This window comes from Lissotriton helveticus, chromosome 7, assembly GCF_964261635.1.
Source record: "Lissotriton helveticus chromosome 7, aLisHel1.1, whole genome shotgun sequence".
Taxonomy (NCBI): Eukaryota; Metazoa; Chordata; class Amphibia; order Caudata; family Salamandridae; genus Lissotriton; species Lissotriton helveticus.
This window is the reverse complement of record NC_136068.1, coordinates 1,929,144,222-1,929,161,669: the sequence shown is the minus strand read 5'-3', so window position 1 is coordinate 1,929,161,669 and position 17,448 is coordinate 1,929,144,222. Positions and strand designations below refer to the sequence as shown.

Here is a 17,448-nt window from a genome sequence, read left to right as displayed (position 1 = left end):
CAACAGCTAGAGCCTTCGTGGGACAGCTCGTGACCAACGCCTGGACGTCCTTGACCTCTTCGTGTCCACGTGGCTGCAGAGACAATCTTCACTTCTTCACCTGTTTGCACCCGACATTGCCTGGTTCCATCCTGGTTCCACGGGAGTCACTGGCTAGTGACTTTGAACATTGTCCCCTCTGCTTTCAGGTCTTCACCTCTTCAGATCCACCCTTGGATCCACCGGAACTCTGATCGACGACCCGCCTGCAGCATCTTCAGCTCCAAGCACCATCGACCTGCGTGACGAAACCCGACACTACTTCGCACCTGTGCACCCGCTTCCTGTGGGTGAGGTAACTCAGCAACGCCGGTGTTCCCACACTGGTATACACCTCTAGTGCCTGTGTCTAAAGTTTTATCCTTGTAGGTCCATCGGAAGGTTCCTTAAACACTAACTTTGCAACTTTTACGCACCATTGACATTGCATTGGTGCGAGCCTTTCCCGACTTCATCACTGTTAGTCCCGAACAGCTCCAGCGATTCCCCAGGCCCTAGGCCTCTTTCCTTTCCCCATAGTGGTTGTTATACCACTATTTTAGTATATGGTTTAGGTGGCCCCTAGGGCTCATCCAAATTGTGCAACTTTTGTATATTTAAACTGTGTTTTGTTTTAACACATTTGCTTCTGTGCTCATAAAGAGTATAGGGGATATTTGTAGAAATAAATCTATATATATTTTCAATATATATCTGTGTGATGTCCTTTCATTTGGTATTCAAGGGGATTGTGTATGGTAAAACAGCTTGCTTCACATGCCTTTACAGAGTTTAGCCTAAGACTGCTTAGTCCATGCTACCCCTAGGATAGCTTGTCTATAAGGTTGACTTACAACCAATCATCATAAGGGTTGCTTGGCATGGTACAAGGTGATCACTAGAACTAGTGAGCAGCATATACCAGGCCAACTTCTCACAGCGAGTACTTAGTTACCACCCAGATTGGCTACTGGTGTACACTTGTAAGTTCCTAGTATATGGTACTAAGATTTACAGGGCATAGGTACACCAGGGGTCCCCCATGGGCTGAAGCATGTATTATACCACCCCTGAGAGACCACTCAAATTGTGACTGCAAGCCAGCCATTGCAGCCTGTGTAGGCTGGTGCTAGCACCACTTATGACAGATATAGGTTTTCTTATATCTGTGGTCACTGCACTTAAAACCTATAAGTCGCCCTTAAGACATGCCTTTCAATCCTGAAGCCAGGGTGCTTTGTTATAAGTGGAAGGGTACCCCTGCATGACCAGGGACCCCCAACAAACGCCAGAGTCTCTTCTCCAGGCATTGTAAGTGCATCAGTCATTACGATACATAGAGGGACCATGTGTCATTACGCAATGGCTAACTCTTAAACTGGCTGAAACGAACTCTGGCATGTTTGGTATCAAACGTGTTGGAATCTTACCCCAACGCTGTAAATGGTGCTCCTGGTACCAGTCTTCCAGAGTCTGACAGCAAGCTTTGGGTATGGATGGTGCCAATCAGACACGATTCTGCCCTCCAGCTGCTGAGCCAAGCTCAAGTAGGGAAAAGGTAGGACAACTGGTTTCCTGTCAAACGGAAGTGTGACCACCTCCCAGACAGGACTTACTGTTTTGGGCCAGGGTGGGGGCTTCTCCAGTGGCACTAGACTGCTGTGAAGGGCACATTTGGTGCCCTTTTTGCATACTCCAGTTGGAATCTGTTCAGAGAGCCGCTGGCTCCTGCTCTGGCGCGAAACTGGACAAAGGACATGGGAGAATCCTCCCCACAGTCCAGCCCCTCCTCGGAAAGGACCCCTGAATTGTCCCAAATCTGTCTTTAGGGTACTTAAGGGATTACCTGTGGGAGGTTCTTAAAGATTTGTCATGGGACAAGATTCAGATCCTAAACCACTTTATCTTCAACCGTCTGCGCTCGTTTCATTTCCTTGGACGTTGCTTTGGGAACCGAGACTGCACTGGGAAGACTCCTGCTGTATTGGTCTTATCGTCCTGCCAGTCTTCTGCATCATCTGTGCCTGTGCTCCATACAGGTTCTTCTCCAGGCCTGTGGACATCCAAGACACCAGAAGGAATCTCCATTGGAGTGAATGAGTCACTCCCTTGCATCTACAGGCACCACAACCAATCTGACAGGTCTGCTGTTCCTGAGTTCTCACGGACTCCAAAAGGTTCAGCAATACAGGTGGTTGTTCTGCAACTCCCTCAAGTTCCCTCAGTATTCATCATCAGAACCGCTGGAGCAGTACCCCTGTGCACCCCATCGACTTAACATTGTCAAGGCTTGTTGACTTTCTTCACCAGAGATCTTGGGGCTCCAAGAAGCTCCAGCTTCTAGCATTTCTTGCTGCCAAGATCTTCGGACTCACCGCATCCTCTGCACTGTGGGTCTGCATCATGGGTGAACTGCTCGAGGTCCTAGTGCGACTCCTGTGCCTTCAGCCTGTGGGTCTACTATGGGCTTCTCTGTTTGCTCAGGGTCTACTCTGACTTACCTGCACTTGGTGAGTCCCTTGGACCTTGCTCGGGCCGACATTGCGCCTTTTTTGTCTGCCAAGTTTGTTGCCGATGCCAAGGCTAGTTGGTGCTCCCGCAGGACACCGAACGCCTGGCTCTTGACATCCGACGTAGGACAGCTCGTGAAAGGCTCCTGGTCTTCCACGGTGTCACTTGGTCCGCTCAGCTACAGGGCCAAGGTCACTGTCAACTCTACCGCATCTTCTGACTTCGGTGGGCATTCGTCATTCGGGCCTCCTGGCCACTCCTGAGTGGCATAGACTCTGACCCCTCTGTTTGTAGGTACCTCTCATCCTGATTCCACCCTTGGGTTCCACTGGACTCTTTCAGCTTCTTCGCCAGCAGCATCTTTAGTGAAGTCCTCCATTGTGGTCTAAGGCAGTTTCCAATGTCACTTCACACCTATGCACCCGACTTCCTTGGTGTAGGTATCCTGGTTCTAGGGATATCCACGGGTGGGGTGATTCTCCAACCTTCCACATTCCACAGGGTTTCTTCAGGATCCTCTGCGAAGGGTCCTTCTGGCAAATTGCAACCCCGACTTCACCAATGACTTGTGTTGGTCATGCGGTCGTGTTCCCACGCTGCACATGGCCTCTGTGGGGTTCCTGGGTACTTACCTTGGGTGATTCCTTGGGTCCCCAACACTTCTACGTCTTCTGGGTCCAATCTTGACTTAGGTCGTGGTTCACATTCCACAATTAAGGTATATGGTTTGGTCTCCCTCGGGAACCACTGTTATTCTGTGCTATTTACTTATTCTATCGACAAAGTATTGGGTGTATTGTGTTTATATCTCCGGGTAGGAGATAATGCATTGTGTTAGTGAGTGTTAACAATAAATACATATTTCTATAACTTCACTGTATGGTTTCACTTAACCTATACCATAAGATTAAGTACTGGTAAAACAAGCTGCTTTACACTCCTGGACTAAGCCTGAAGGCTGCTCTCCATAGCTACCACTTAGATAGCTTTCTAAGGTTGGCTTAGGCCACTAAAATCACCATAAGCCAGCCTCCTACAATATGCTAGATTTCTATCAGTGGCAGGGCGCTCAGGTTATCTTTTTACGCTTTTACCTAGTTTTCCATACGTCACATGCTTACTAAGGTTCTGATGTAGTCTCTTACCCTCTGTGACAGCAGCTTCAGGACAGATTTTCACCCCGCCAATTCAACAGAACTTTCAATCAATTGCAGTGTCTGCTCAACTTCCTTGATGCGCAAATGTGAATCCGTCCAGGTGGGGTCTCCTTCATTTAGCTGCAGTTGCGTTTGAGGTACCAATCAGCTAATGGCAGGCTCACCAAAAGGTTGCTTGAACATGAAATACCTTGAAATACCTTGAAAAAACAAGAGACAAGGGGGGGTTTGGCAAAACAAGCAGTTTGTTTAATTAAATTAAACAGTGTGGCCGGGACAACAGTTACAGGCATAGGGTCTGTGGACTGTCTCAATTTACAGTCGGTCTAACATGGGTTTTTATACAGTTCATTAATGTAATAAAATAGTTCTGGCGATCCTTTTTTGTTATAGAATGTGAACCTCTGTCTCTGAAGCCATAAATTAATGTATTGGATGAGGCTGTGTTTGGGCAGTAAAGAAGGATAAAGCATAATCTTAGTCTCCGGTCCTGACAAATAAACTTGGATGCTGATGAGAGAGAAGAGGTTCAGAGGCGGCAGCGCATGGAGCATGCACAGACAGGAGGCAGGGAGACTGTGCGCAGAGACGGACCAGTTGTAATCTTCATTACTCCAAGTCTTGGTCTTTATTGTTACATTCCTTACGTGCTGAGCATCCAGCCTCTGACCACTGAAGTTTTACCCAAGCCAAAAGTTGGTTAATCCCATCCATAAGAGCTTTCTGACACACTTCCCATGAGTCCTCAAAAGTGGAAATTGTCCATACCCACATCCAGTATTTCCCAGTGACATCCTATTTGTGGTGCCTCTGTCAAGATATATATTTCGAACAATTTTGAATGTATTGACCCTTCTTGGCTCATTCAAGCCCTTGTGAGGACTAATAATATTGATTAATGTTAAACTTTCAGAAGTGAGGAGTGTTCCACGTAAGAACAGCTGAAAGCTCAAGCTGCCTGGTGTCCTCCAGCCAAATAGTTGCAAGGTAAGCTTAAATAAGCATTGATAAAGCTATTTCTATTTGAGTTTAGATCTAGTTTTTTGTTTACTCGCAACAAGGTTTTATGTGGAATTCGGAGTCTGACCCGTTCCCACTGTAGGGAAAACATTCTGGGGTGGCTGGTTAGATGTTTAGTGGAATAGCGCATAATTTTAAAATAAGACACTTGCAAACAGCACTTAAAATGTTGGTTTATTTGACAGCAAAGTTGCAAAGTACAGCGAGAGCAAAATGAGATGTATAGAAAAATGTGTCAGGTAAAAAGAGTAATGGGGAGAGAGAAAGGCAGAGAGAGTGGTGAAAGAAAGAGAAGTTTTATGTAGAGCGAAAAGAATGAGTTGAAAGACACAGGTGAAATTGAGAAAGGGGAGATATATACAGCTAAATTACACTGCGGAGCTAGTTTTAGGACCATATGTGCCAGCATTTTAGAACAGCAAATTGGGAGATTATGAAAAATAATCAGGGACTGTATTTTTCCCATTGACTTCTATTGAAGCCGAGGCAATTTCAGCAGGAGACAGCTAAACTAAAGCCGTTTTTGGCTTCAAAAATCATGATACTCCTGTTTGAATCTGGTCTATTGGCATGTATGTAGGATTGTAATATTTTTTAAGAGGGACCAGTGTGCCAAAAACAGGTCCCGCTAAAGGGCAGCCTCTAAATCCCCCACATTGCCCCCAGGCATGGAGTCATTGAAGTAGACTCTCAGACCTTTTTTAGGGCTCGCAAAGCGAAGCGAAAAGCCCTATTGTATGGGGTTTAAAAATGGATCTTGAAATTCCACAGCTCGTGCGTGTGCATTTCCAAGGTCCATTTTGATTGGGCTTTGGGTGCATGCTGTTTTGTAACAAAACACGCAATAGGCCATAGGCGGTCACGAGCTCCGCCTATGGCCTATTGGTGTCTGTTACACGCACCAAAGCCCATATGTCTTCAATTATCGCGGGCAGACACGGCCGCCATAATTGAAGACATATGCTCGCAGTGGCGCGCGCGCGCACACCACTTGCGAGCTTCTTTTTTCAAATTTTTGGATCCATTTCACGGCAAAGCAACTTGGTGTGAGCTGAACCGCGATCTCAGAACTCAAGCTCGGCTTGTTTTTATGTGTTTGGAATTCATGGGTGTACAGAAGTGTTTACATGTATCAGGCACTCAGCCCGCCGAACTCTCGCTGCGCCTCGTGCGCTTTCACTTCTGTCTACCTTAACGCGAAAATGACAACAGCTGCTAGCCGTGACTAGTTTTGGGCAACACCTGTGTGCGGGCCAGGAGGACAAGGGCATAAAGTCAGAACGGAAAACATATTACGCAGCCATGTTGTTGTTTTGATCGGCTAGGAATTCCCGGGCGCACTAAGGTCGCAAATCAGTATCTTTATGTTATTGAAAAATGCGCCCTTAAAAAATATTCTCACTGCTTGCTTTCTTGGCGCCTCTCTACGTCTCTAATTGAGTGTCCGAGTTTGAGTGAACTAGTAGTGTGCCTTTCAGAAGCAGATTGGGTTCTAATAAAATTAAGAGACATCAGGGAAGAAGGGCAAGACGGCTCGGATAGAATTAGTGATATGCCAGAACAGTGTCTCTGACTAGCCCAAGACCCCCACCCCATCCCGACTGGGGGGGGGGGGGAGTCATACTCAACGTCTGATATTGACTATCAAGGACCTTATTTTGACCTACCAAGAGACGTGCCAGGGGGCGGGCCGGGTACCCTCTTGATAAACGAGGCACCTGGAAGAAGCGCTCCTCAGACGCAGGTGCGAGAAGCGCGCGGTCACTTCGAGGAAAGGTGCGGGCATGTTCTCGAGCCAGAGCCGGTTAAGAGCGTCGCAGTACCGCTTCACCCCAGGAAGACAGAGGCCCTCCAGTGACCATGGACATTTTTCAAGGTAGGGTAGGCCTTCAGCACTGCCTGCGCGGTGCGCACTTTGGGGGCAGGTAAGTTACACCCATCACTTAACCATGAAACTGGTTTGGTACCTGGAGGGCTAGCAAGTGTTAGTCAGCCGCATGCAAAATTATTAATTTACACTTAACACCCCAAAGAGGATAATTATGTAAAAGCCAAAAGAGCATCATGACTACCATTTATTGGCAAAGAAACTAACATGGCAAAAGAGGTGTGGGCCACAATTTGTGTGCTCAACTCTGATGCGCTGAGAAAAATCACTGCAAGCAGACATTTTGAGTAAAGATATTTTTTTAAATAGTACAGTAGTACAGTAGAGTACAGTATTGAACTACAGTGAATCTCCACACCTGTCCTATTTAACGTAGCCTAAAAAGTGACATTAGCCACTTTTCAAAGCGCCTCCTATTATAAGGGGCGGATGCAGGAAGCTAGCTGGAGAGAAAGCTAGGGGTCCTCAGCGGTATGCATGCCAATACACTAAAGCGGCCCCTGCCACTCACAAATATTTTAGCCACTTGACCACTATTTCACCAGCCTGCACCCAACAAATAATGGATTTATCCGAGTTGACTACCAGACCTGAGGCATACTCAACGCCCTCAGGATCTCAATCTGCCTGGCCTTTCGAACACAGGAATCAGGCAAACGAGAGTAGATTGCCTGAGAACAGGAAGACTCGGTCGTCCACACCATCGAGGCACTGCAGCAGGTCTTCTTGTTAGATCCAGGCCACAAGATGTTTAACCCATACTTGTTTGGTTATGGTGCCAGCAGATGCCACCATTCACATGTGGATTGGTAGTGCACCATGACCTTTGTGTGGTCATGCAGGAACATAACGGGGTGCTCAGACCATGCCTGCGAGCATGCACTCTTATTTCCCTGTGTTGTGGTGCAATACACTGTGCACCAGTTTGTACTCCTACAGACACAGGAGCTGTGTGATCAATATTATACGTACTTGTGTGTGCATGATCCATGTGCCAACCTGGGTGTCGCATTCCCAGTGTTTTATTTCTAAAATTAAAAAAGTAATAATAAAATAAGTGCAGGGGCCTACAGGATTTCTTAGGATGCCGCAGTTGCTGAATGCCAGGGGTTGCCAAATGCCATGGCTACCTATGTGGGATTCCTCTTCCTACCTCTTTCTTCTGACACCCAGTGAAGTAGTGTGGGCGCCACAGGGGCAGTTGCCAGGGGTGCAAAATTCTTAGGGGCATTCTATGGGGAGCAAAATGTTTTAAAAAAAGTTAAAGAAATGTGTTTACACACATCTTTTTAGCTTATTCAGATAATAGTTTTTATTAAAACTAACAAATACTGTTTCACACGCAATACAATTCACTTTTGCATATCCATTTCATGTTTACCTAAAACTTGTACGCGTCCTTTGCAAACAGCCACACATTTCACACACATTTCACACTATCTCTAGACATTCCAGGCCCCACATACCGTGACCTTTTATTACTCCTACAAGATAACTATCTTTTATTGCCTTGTACTGTATTTAAACACAGAGGGGCAACATATCAGCATCTGTGGGAGCAAGGTCAGTAAGGGGTGGGGATAAAGAAACAACTGTAAACGTAAGGTTAAGCACAAGCCCATGTAGCGGATGCCTTAGCCCATTTAGCTACCAAACTATCTGTCAGTGTGCCTGTATCTGTGTGTCTGTGTATCTCTGTGTGTCTCAGTCTGTGTGTGTGTCTCACTCTCTATGTGTGCGTCTGTCTCTGTGTGTGCGTCTCTCTTCATGTATACGCATCTGTCTCTGTGTGTGTGTTTCTGTGTCTGTGTGCATGTCTCTGTCTTGTGTGCATATCTCTGTCTGCATGTTTCTGTGTCTGTGTGTGCATCTCTATGTGCGTGTTTCTGTCTCTCGGTGCACATCTCTGTCTCGGTGTGTGTGTCTCTATCTGCGTGTATTTTTCTGTGTGTGCGTCTCTATCTCTGTGTGTGCCTCTCTATATGTGCATTTGTCTCTGTAAGTCTCTTTTCTGTGTGTGCATCTTTGTTTATATGTGTTTCTCTGTCTGCGTGTGCGTCTCTATACGTGTCAGTCTCTATGTGTGCGTGACTTTGTGTATGTTTTTATGTGCGTGTCTGTCTCTCTGTGTGCGTTTGTGTGTGTTTGTCTCCATGTGTGTATCGCTGCATGTGTCTCTCTGTATATGTCTACTGTTAGCCTCACTGGCAATGTAAACATGGCTTGGGAACGCTATAATACACATACTTACTCCACAGATACATACAAACCTGCCATTCCCTAACACACACAGTACACAAACCACCAAACATATCCAGATAAATATAAAGAATGCCAAATTATCTAACTCTAATGCGAGACCTGTTGCATTGCAAATGCTTGTTTGAATTACCTAAAATTACTTGAAAAGCATTTCTTTGAACACTTATAGTCTTTTCTGCACCTACCTCTGCCCTGTGCATACCTGTTGCAGAGTAGGAAAAACAAGAAGTAGGGATGGACAATTATCACTTTTGAAGGCTCATGGGAAGTGTTGTAAAGTCATCCTGTGTGCCCTTTGTACCCCCTTTCTTTCTGACTGGTACTGGTGGTAACTGACTATGACTGTCCCTGTTCTCTGTCTAACCAGACCCAGGGCTAGGGGTAATCTGAGAACACAGTGAAAACACACATGCATTAGGGTACACTATGTGTAGGGTACACCTATAATTGGCATTACCTACCCTATAAGTCCCTAGTAGATAACAGGGCAGGAGGATTAAAACTACGTTTAAGTCCATAGTATATAATAGGGCACGGAAGTTAAGCGGCCAGCAGCCTTTGTTGCATTTGCATGTGTGCATTGCTGAGAGCTTGAGGTAATTTTAAAAGCAGACCTGTGTTGCAGCACTGCTTTTAAATGGAAATTGTGCCCTAACTCCACTTTGGTGGTAGGAGCACTTAAAAAATAATAATCTACATTATTTGTACATTTTAGGTATCACCAGGGTCTACCGTAGGTACCCCAGGGGTGGACGGGTTTATGTAATTATAAGCAGGGTCCTTATAAAAGATGTTTTATATGCCCTGGGGATAGAGAAATTGCACATTTCACTTCCCTCGTTGTAGTAAAGTGCCTCAAAAATCAACTTTAGTGCAAGGAGCACTGTGGAGTGAGGATCTATTCAGGACCCCCAAGGTCTCCCAAAGTGTCCCAGGGGTGGGGGTCATGTAACTATATGTAGGACCTTAATAAAAAGATATTTTATATGTCTTGGTCAAATAACTGACTGTTAGACTTGGCATCTTTTGGCGTGTTTCCCCCGAGTTTTTCCTTTCTGCTCTCCCGGTTTTTACTCTGTTTTTGCTGGTATAACGTTTCTGTGCGCTTTAGTCACTGCTGATCAGCGGTAAAGCACTGGTGCTCCTGTGGTAAATTGTGTAATGATTGGATGTGTGACTTACTTGTCAGTCCCCAGTAACGAACACTGCGGGTGCCGGGGCTTCTGAGTTCACCGCTACTCGTGGGCCTGCAGCACGGATTGTGCCACCCATGTACATAGCCCGAGAAAGGTATAAGTGAAGGAAGTTTGGTAGGCCTGATCTCAGCGTTTAAAGACGCAGCCTTTAGCGAGGGTGCCCTTTTCATTCTGAGTTCATAAAGACCACTTTTAGAAAGTGGGTATTATCCTGCTCGGGCATCCCGTGTGCCTCTGCTGGTATGTGTATTGCCTGTCTGGTTTTTGGACGACAGATGGCTAGGGAGAAGGGTGGATCCCGATTGTCCAGGTAGGTCAGGAAAGGGCTCAATAGACCTGTTTTACGACAGAGGAAGAGAGAGGAGATTTCCTTGCACCTCAAAGGGCCTGGTCTGCCTCTGACAAAGCCGTCTCCACCTCCTTCCAGGAATTCACGCCAGAGAAGGCCCAACTGGTTCTGGCCGGACACTGACACCCTCTATTTGGTAGATCAAAGGATTTTTGTGTACAAATGCTGGGTCCCAGACCCCTGAATTTTAGAACTCATCTGGATCAAGAAGACTGCACAGAAGGAGAGCCGGAGAAACTGCTGAAAGGACCGACCGCTTTGCTGCGTGCTTTGCTGGGCTGACCAGCAGTGGCTGCTTCTGTCTTGGGCAGTGAAAGGCCTGGACTGGACTTTCTGCAACCTAATTGGTGAGACTCTCCAAGGGTTCGAGGTAGAGCCTGCCCCCCTGTTCACGAAGTCTCAGGAACAGCAAAGACTTCAGGTTCGGGGGAGGAGCCAAGCTCGCGTCCGAGATGGCCGCGTTTTAGCTCGGCTCCGTTCGCTCTCCTGTCTGAAACAACTATCCTGTGTTTTATCCTGCCCCGTGAAGTATTCTTCGATGAGCAGTGGAACGACGACATTTCACAGGCACTTACCGTTTGATCCGTTTGTTCTTGGGTGCCGCGGATCCTGAGCTGCACCCCTGTCTGCTGCGGGGCCTCCGGAGCGAACGGGCCTGACGCTCCTTGGCGGCGCCCGGGCCGGGCGGGGCGCTGTGGCCGGCCCTTGGTGGCGGTGTGGATTCGGTCGGAGAGGCCGATGTGCAATTAGTCCGGTTACGGCTTTCCGGGCCTGGTCCGACGGTCCTGCGGCCTGGTGTTGGGACGCTGCCTTCCATGGACGGGGTTGACCGTGTATGTGGCTCGTCTCCCCTTTGTTCTCCGGTCCGGCCATTTTGAGTTCCTCCGCCCGGACTCGGAGAACGGTGCCGGCGGCGTCTGGGGAGCCGGCGAATCGCCTTCTTCTGGTGGCCCCCCTTCCTGCTCTGGTGGTGCCTCTGCCGGTGGTTGGCTGTATCCTGTTTAGCCCCGCTTGTGTCCGGACGGGGGTCGGTGTTTGCCGCGGCCCCGCCGGGCTTCTAAGATGGCGGCCGGCCCCATGTCTCTCGGCCTGGCCGAGACTGGCGACGCTGGTCCGCCGCATGGCACGTTTGCTGAATACCGTAAAGGTGAGCCTACGCTTGGCGACATCCTCGCCGCCTTGCGCTCCTGGGGGGCTCCCATGACCGCACCTAGCATTATCCTGGATGGAGATCCTCTTGCTGGGCCTGCCGGGCCCCCCCCGGTGTGTGCGGCTTCATCTCTGTTGTGTGCTGCTGGAACTTTCCTGGAGGTCGTGGGCCCGGTGGCGGCTGTCGGTGTGGGTGTACGGAAGTCCGCTGCCCTCCTTCATCCTGTTCTCCCTCCTGTTCAAGAGCTCCGCCGGCCGGGTCCCGTCCGGACCGGCCTTGATGGGTCTCCCTTTCCCTTTTTGCCTCGAATGGCCGAACGAAGATCCTGCGATTGCTCCGTTGGATTGGCTTTCCTCATATTGTCATCGGAACTGTGCCTGCTTTGCCTGAGGTGGTTGCGGTCCTTTCCGGTTCATCCGGGTCGCGATCGCTATGACTTGTGTGTTTTGCTGATCGGACTCCCTGTTATTCATCTCCTGTTTCGCATGATCTGGTTCCTTGGGCGTTGGACGACTACGGCTTGCGAGAAACAAGGACAGGGTTGAGATGAACTTGCCTCGGTGGACTATTATTTTGTGGTATGGTTGGATGATCCGATTGTAACTGTATGACTATGTTTGATACTTCATCATGTTCCCTGAGCTTATCCGTGTGCTTACTATCTTCCCGTGGGCTCTGAGTATTTTTCGGACGGGGGGGTGGGAGCTGATGGGGTTTTGATTGTATGGCTCCTCTCCCGCTGTTACTTCTCTGTTTTCCCTTTCCCTTTTTATCTATGTGGTTTTTCTTACTTATATTTCTTCTATATTTCGGGTTCTGATTAGGGCGACAGGCACGCTGCTGGGGGGTAGGCCATAGCCTTCTGCAGGGGTGCAGGGTGGGCTGTGCGGGGTGGGAGGGGGGGGTTGTCTTATTGTGTTTTCCCTCATTCCTCTTTTTTGTTCTATGGCTCTTATGTATCCCCTTTTTTCGTGGCGCGGTGTCGGCATGTGCCCCCCTGGGGTGTTTTTGCTGGCATGGCCCGTCTGGTATATCTGCCGTTACGGTTTACTACGCATTCACTCCTCCTGTTACCACTAGTTCCATGTGCCGAACTAGTCCGGAGTGCTTTGTTAGCCGTGGGGCGCGTGCAGTGATGCTGCGCCCTCACTTTCCCCCCTCCTTTTTCCTATGTCTTCTCATCCCCCCTGTTTCCCTCTTCTCCCCCTCTTCTTTTCCTCCCCCGGGTTGTTGTAGCAGAGGGGTTTTTGTTTTGCAAGCTTAATTTTAGCTATTGTATCATTGTGTGTTCTCGTAGTGGTGGGAGGGCGCTGAGCAGCGGTTGCGATTGTTCTTACTGTGGGACTCACGTTCTGCCTTTGCCACAATGTGACTGTTCTTTTTGAATTTTCCTGTGCTCGGACATCTGCTTGCTCATGGCCCACCACGACCCTCTGGACTTTACGGTTTATCAATATTCTGCTACACCCTTTCTTCTATTATAAAATTAACCTTCTCTTATCCTGTCCGTGGTGGTTACTCGGAGGCTTTTTGCCTTTGCTTTTCATATGGGCTGTTTAGATATCCTGTTATAAATCCTGTATTGCCTGGTATGCTTCTTTTATTGTGGTGGCCGGCCCAGTGGGTTGTGGGCCCGTATCTGTGAGCGCTTTCTGTACAATAAAGGTTTAAAAAAAAAAAAAAAAAAAGACTTCAGGTTCTTCGACCATCAGCACTGGGGACTGTGTGTTTTGTGCTGCCACCCAATGAACGCCACCCGACGACGTCTATGACGACCCTGCCGAACCTGTGTCCTGAAGGCACTGCAAAGGGCACAGCCGCAACGCGACCCTGGTCTCACAGACTATGCCTGCTGACGCCATCACCGAGCCGTTGCTCGCACTGCGACCTGTGTGCGCCGCACTCTGCACCGCCTTGCTTCACGCCAAAGTTTTGGCACCACAGAGGGCACTGCCGCCTCACTGCGACCCTGGCCTCACCGACGACATCTGCTGACGCCATCATCGAGCCACTGCTCACACCGCGACATGTGGGCCCGCACTCTGCACCGCCTCGCTACACCACGAAGCCGTGGCCTTCCTGACGCTTCCACTTCCCACCGAAATCGACGCCACTGCCTGCCGCGTGGTTTGGGGGCACCGCTTGTAAGCTACACAACGCACCACCCTTATCCCACACCGCAGCCTTGGCCTACCGACGCCGGCACCATCGACTCCAGTTCGTCAGCCGACGGCAGCGTTTCAGCAACGACAACATCGCTGCTTGCACCGTGACCTGCTAGCAATGTGACGAGCACCACCTCCATCTTGCACCGCGACTCTGGTATCACCGAACGACGCCATCTGACGCCGCCACCGAGCCGCTGCTCGCACCGCGCCCTGGGGGCACCACACGCCGCACCGCTGCGCTTTACAACGCAGCACCCGACACCTGTTGGCGCCAGCGTTCCGGATCCCATCAGAAAGGAGCGTGACCGGCAACGCGAGTGACTTCAAGGGCCCCATCGCCCATTTGCGGGTCTTCCCGACACTGTAGTTGGCCTGCGACCACGCAGTCAGCCAGAACTGTTCTTGGATTTGTTGTTCACGACGTCGTGATAGCTTCGGATGGAGCTATCGATATCAAGGAACTATTTTTTAAGCATATTTTGATAAGTGATGATTTTGAAGTATAGAATTGTGGATCTTTATCGTATTTCATCTTGACTTAAGTATATAAAAATTGGATATTTTTCTAAACTGGTGTGGTGTCCTACTGTACTGCTCCAACTACTGACACGATGAGGGTACTACAATCGTGCACAGTGAGAAATTACACAAAGTATCACCATTTTGTATACCAATCACTTTTCTGACGCTCAACTTGCAGCAGCCCACCGTCAAAGCCACTAGGACATAAAATAAACACAAACAGAAGGAGCGTCTATGTATGCAATGTATTCAAGCATCAAATCATGCAATTCCTTTTGGAATTGCACGATTTGATGCTTGAATACATTGCATACATAGACGCTCCTTCTGTTTGTGTTTATTTCTTCTGTAGTGCATACACTGTTTTACTGTTGGTTATGTGCAAATACTTTACACACTGCCTCTAAGATAAGCCTGGCTGCTCATGCCAAGCTACCCAGGGGGTGAGCAGGGGTTACTTTAGAAGTGTAACTCCCTTATCCTGACTAGAGTGATGGTTTCTGCCTCGCTTTGGCGCAAGTCTGAGCTAGCCAGAAATCCCATTTCTAAAATTGGTTGTCAGCAGTGAGGATCGGACTTGCGTTTGCACTTGACATACAGTGATTGGTGTGCACTACTGCCATATCGCAGACCATTACGTGCCACATACTAACCTGTTTTCTTTTTGGCTGATTTTTGTGGTCTTGCCAGGTGAACTTTCTGCTTCATCATGCCGGAATCAATAGCATCATCCGTTGCATCCATGGACATTGCCTTTGAGGAGGATAAGTTGAAGCTCTACACAGTGAGAGAATTGAAGTCAGTGTGCAAAAACCTCAAAGTCCAAGTCAGAGGCCTCACTAGGAAGGACGAGCTACAAAAGGCGCTGAGGGCCTGGGTAGCAGCAAGAGATGCAGGTGGGCAATCTGGTGACCTTAGTTGAGAGGTGGGGGAGTCTAGTCCTAGGAGGGATGTGCTTTTGGGAGGGGGGGGGGGACCCTTCCGGCCAGGCAGCGTTGGCCTGTCCCCAGAGGAACTAGAGGACAGGCGGGTGGCAAGGAAATTAGAGTTTGAAAAACTCAGGATGGAAAGTGAGAGGGAAAACAAAACAATAGCAATGGAAGAAAAGAAAATAATGTTAGACCATGAGCGAGGTCTTAAGGAGCTAGAGCTAAGGAGTAGACCCGGCTCAGATGGTGGCAGCAACTAGTCAAGACAGGCAGACAGAATCGTGCACATCCCTAAGAATGTGGGCAAAGAATTCAAGAAGGGGGATGACATACAAAGGTGGTTTAAGGGGTATAAGGCAGCAATCCACATGAATGGGGTCCCTGAGAATTGGGGAGCAGGATTGTGGCCTCCCTTCCCTGAAGAAGCGAGGGACACTTTAATAGCTTTGGGTAAGGAGTATCACTTCACCTATCCAAACATGAAGGACGCCCTCCCTTTACTAAGTATGGTCTTACTCCTGAAAAGTACAGGGACATGTTTAGGTCCAGTAAGAAGTCCGTTGCCAATACATGGTTGTAGTGTGTGGATGTGTTTTGCCAATTGTTGGATGGCTGGGTAAAAGGCAGTGATGTGACAGATTATCAGGGGATCTACAATTTGATTGCATGGGAGCACCTGTCCAGTTTATGTTTTGCAGATCTGCACCAGCACCTAGTTGATAGTAAGCTGACTGACCCCAGGAAGCTTGTTATGGAGGCGGACCGCTGGGTGAGTACCAGGGTCCACAAGAAAGCGTTTGGGGGAGACTCAGCCAAAGGGAGGCAGGGTCCCCAGCAGAAAGGTGGGGGGGACAAGGGTAAAACACAGGAGTTCTCTAAATGGCCCCAAAATAACACCTAGGGTAAATGTTTACCATCCTCCGGAGATAAGAAACAAGTGGTCTCAACCGGAAAGCAGGCTGAGACAGGCCCCCGCAGATGTTTTGCATGTGACCAGGTGGGGCACATGAAGGAAAACCCGAGGTGCTCAAAGGAGGCGCAGCCACCCACCGGTGGGCACTCCAAGGTGTTGGCTAGCATAGCGCTTGCGGAGGAAGAGGAGTATCCACAGGAGGGTGGGGACCCCGCAGAAATGACCCTCATCTCACTAGGGGACAGTGAGGTGGTCCCAGGAGCCCAGGTGCCCCCTAACACAAAGAAATACAGCACCTGGGAGACCATCAACGGGAAAAGGGTAGAGGCTCTCAGGGATACTGGAGCCAGTGTGACCTCAGTCCAGTGTCACTGGGTCCCTGAGACGCAGGTAGTCCCTGGGGCATTCCCCCAGGTTATGGCAGTCGACAATTCAGAGCGCTAGTATCTAGTGGCGCAGGTTCCCTTCAGTGTGGGGGGGGCTCAGGTCCCTTGAGGGTAGTTGTGAGCCCTTCCATGCCTGTCGATTGTCTGCTTGCTAAAGACCTGGAGCAGTCTTTATGGAAGGATGTTGAGCTTAGGTCCCACTTGGAGATGTTAGGGTTACCAGAGTGGGCATGGGTGTCCACTCGGTCGATGGCGGCTCGAGAGGGTGATCAGAGGGACCCAGAGCCTGAGACAGTGGCCCAGGTCCCCACTAAGACTAAGGGCAAGGGGCGCGGGAAACCAGCCCCCGAGGTTCCCACGGCCCGGGAGGAGGCGGGCCTCGAGGGGGATGCCCCAGTGCCTACAGGGGAGAAGGTAACCAAACTGGGGGACATCTCTGAGCTGACACATTGGCAGCAAGAAGGAGGTCCCACAAGGTAGGAGTTCTGCGGGGAGCAGAAAGAGTGTCCTTCTCTGGAGGGTCTGCGGCAGCAGGCCGCAGCCCAGGCAACTGGTGATCAGTCCGGATCACATTGGAACTATTAGCAGAATGATCTCCTGTTGTCCTGCCAGTCCCAGCTGATGTCGCAGAAGTACCATAGAAGTGAAGGCCAGTCCTCAACTTCCCCTTAACACCACCAAATGCCAGAGCATATAACCTGGTAAACACTTGAGGATGTCTTGGGGGACAAAGGGAAAACAAAACAAGGTAAGTGGGGGGAGAAACAGGATTCTCTTGTGGAAAGACGTCAAAAAGGCAGTGGGAATTCAGGAGGCTGGTGTATCTCTCTTGGTATGCAACTATATTAAGGAAAGAAAACAAGAAAACATTAGATTTCCTCCCTATAGTCTAGACTCTTTATGTGCTCCTATTTCCTCTTAACTACCTTTCTTTTTCTTTGCACAGTAATGAAGTGACCACCTACAACAGGAGTGGGAG

General features: G+C 49.1%; 1 protein-coding gene across 6 annotated transcripts in view; it reads right to left on the bottom strand.

Annotated features, from left to right (window-relative positions):
- Nucleotides 1-17,448, bottom strand: part of LOC144770912 (uncharacterized) — a 347,728-nt gene that overhangs the window by 311,102 nt on the left and 19,178 nt on the right. For 4 of the 6 annotated variants that reach the window (XM_078655722.1, XM_078655727.1, XM_078655721.1 and 1 more), the window contains exon 2: nt 3,675-3,886. The exons of the other annotated variants lie outside the window; for them this stretch is intronic. The gene's annotated coding sequence lies outside the window, so the exon portion shown is untranslated. The remainder of the gene's footprint in view (nt 1-3,674; nt 3,887-17,448) is intronic. 6 annotated transcript variants of the gene reach the window in all.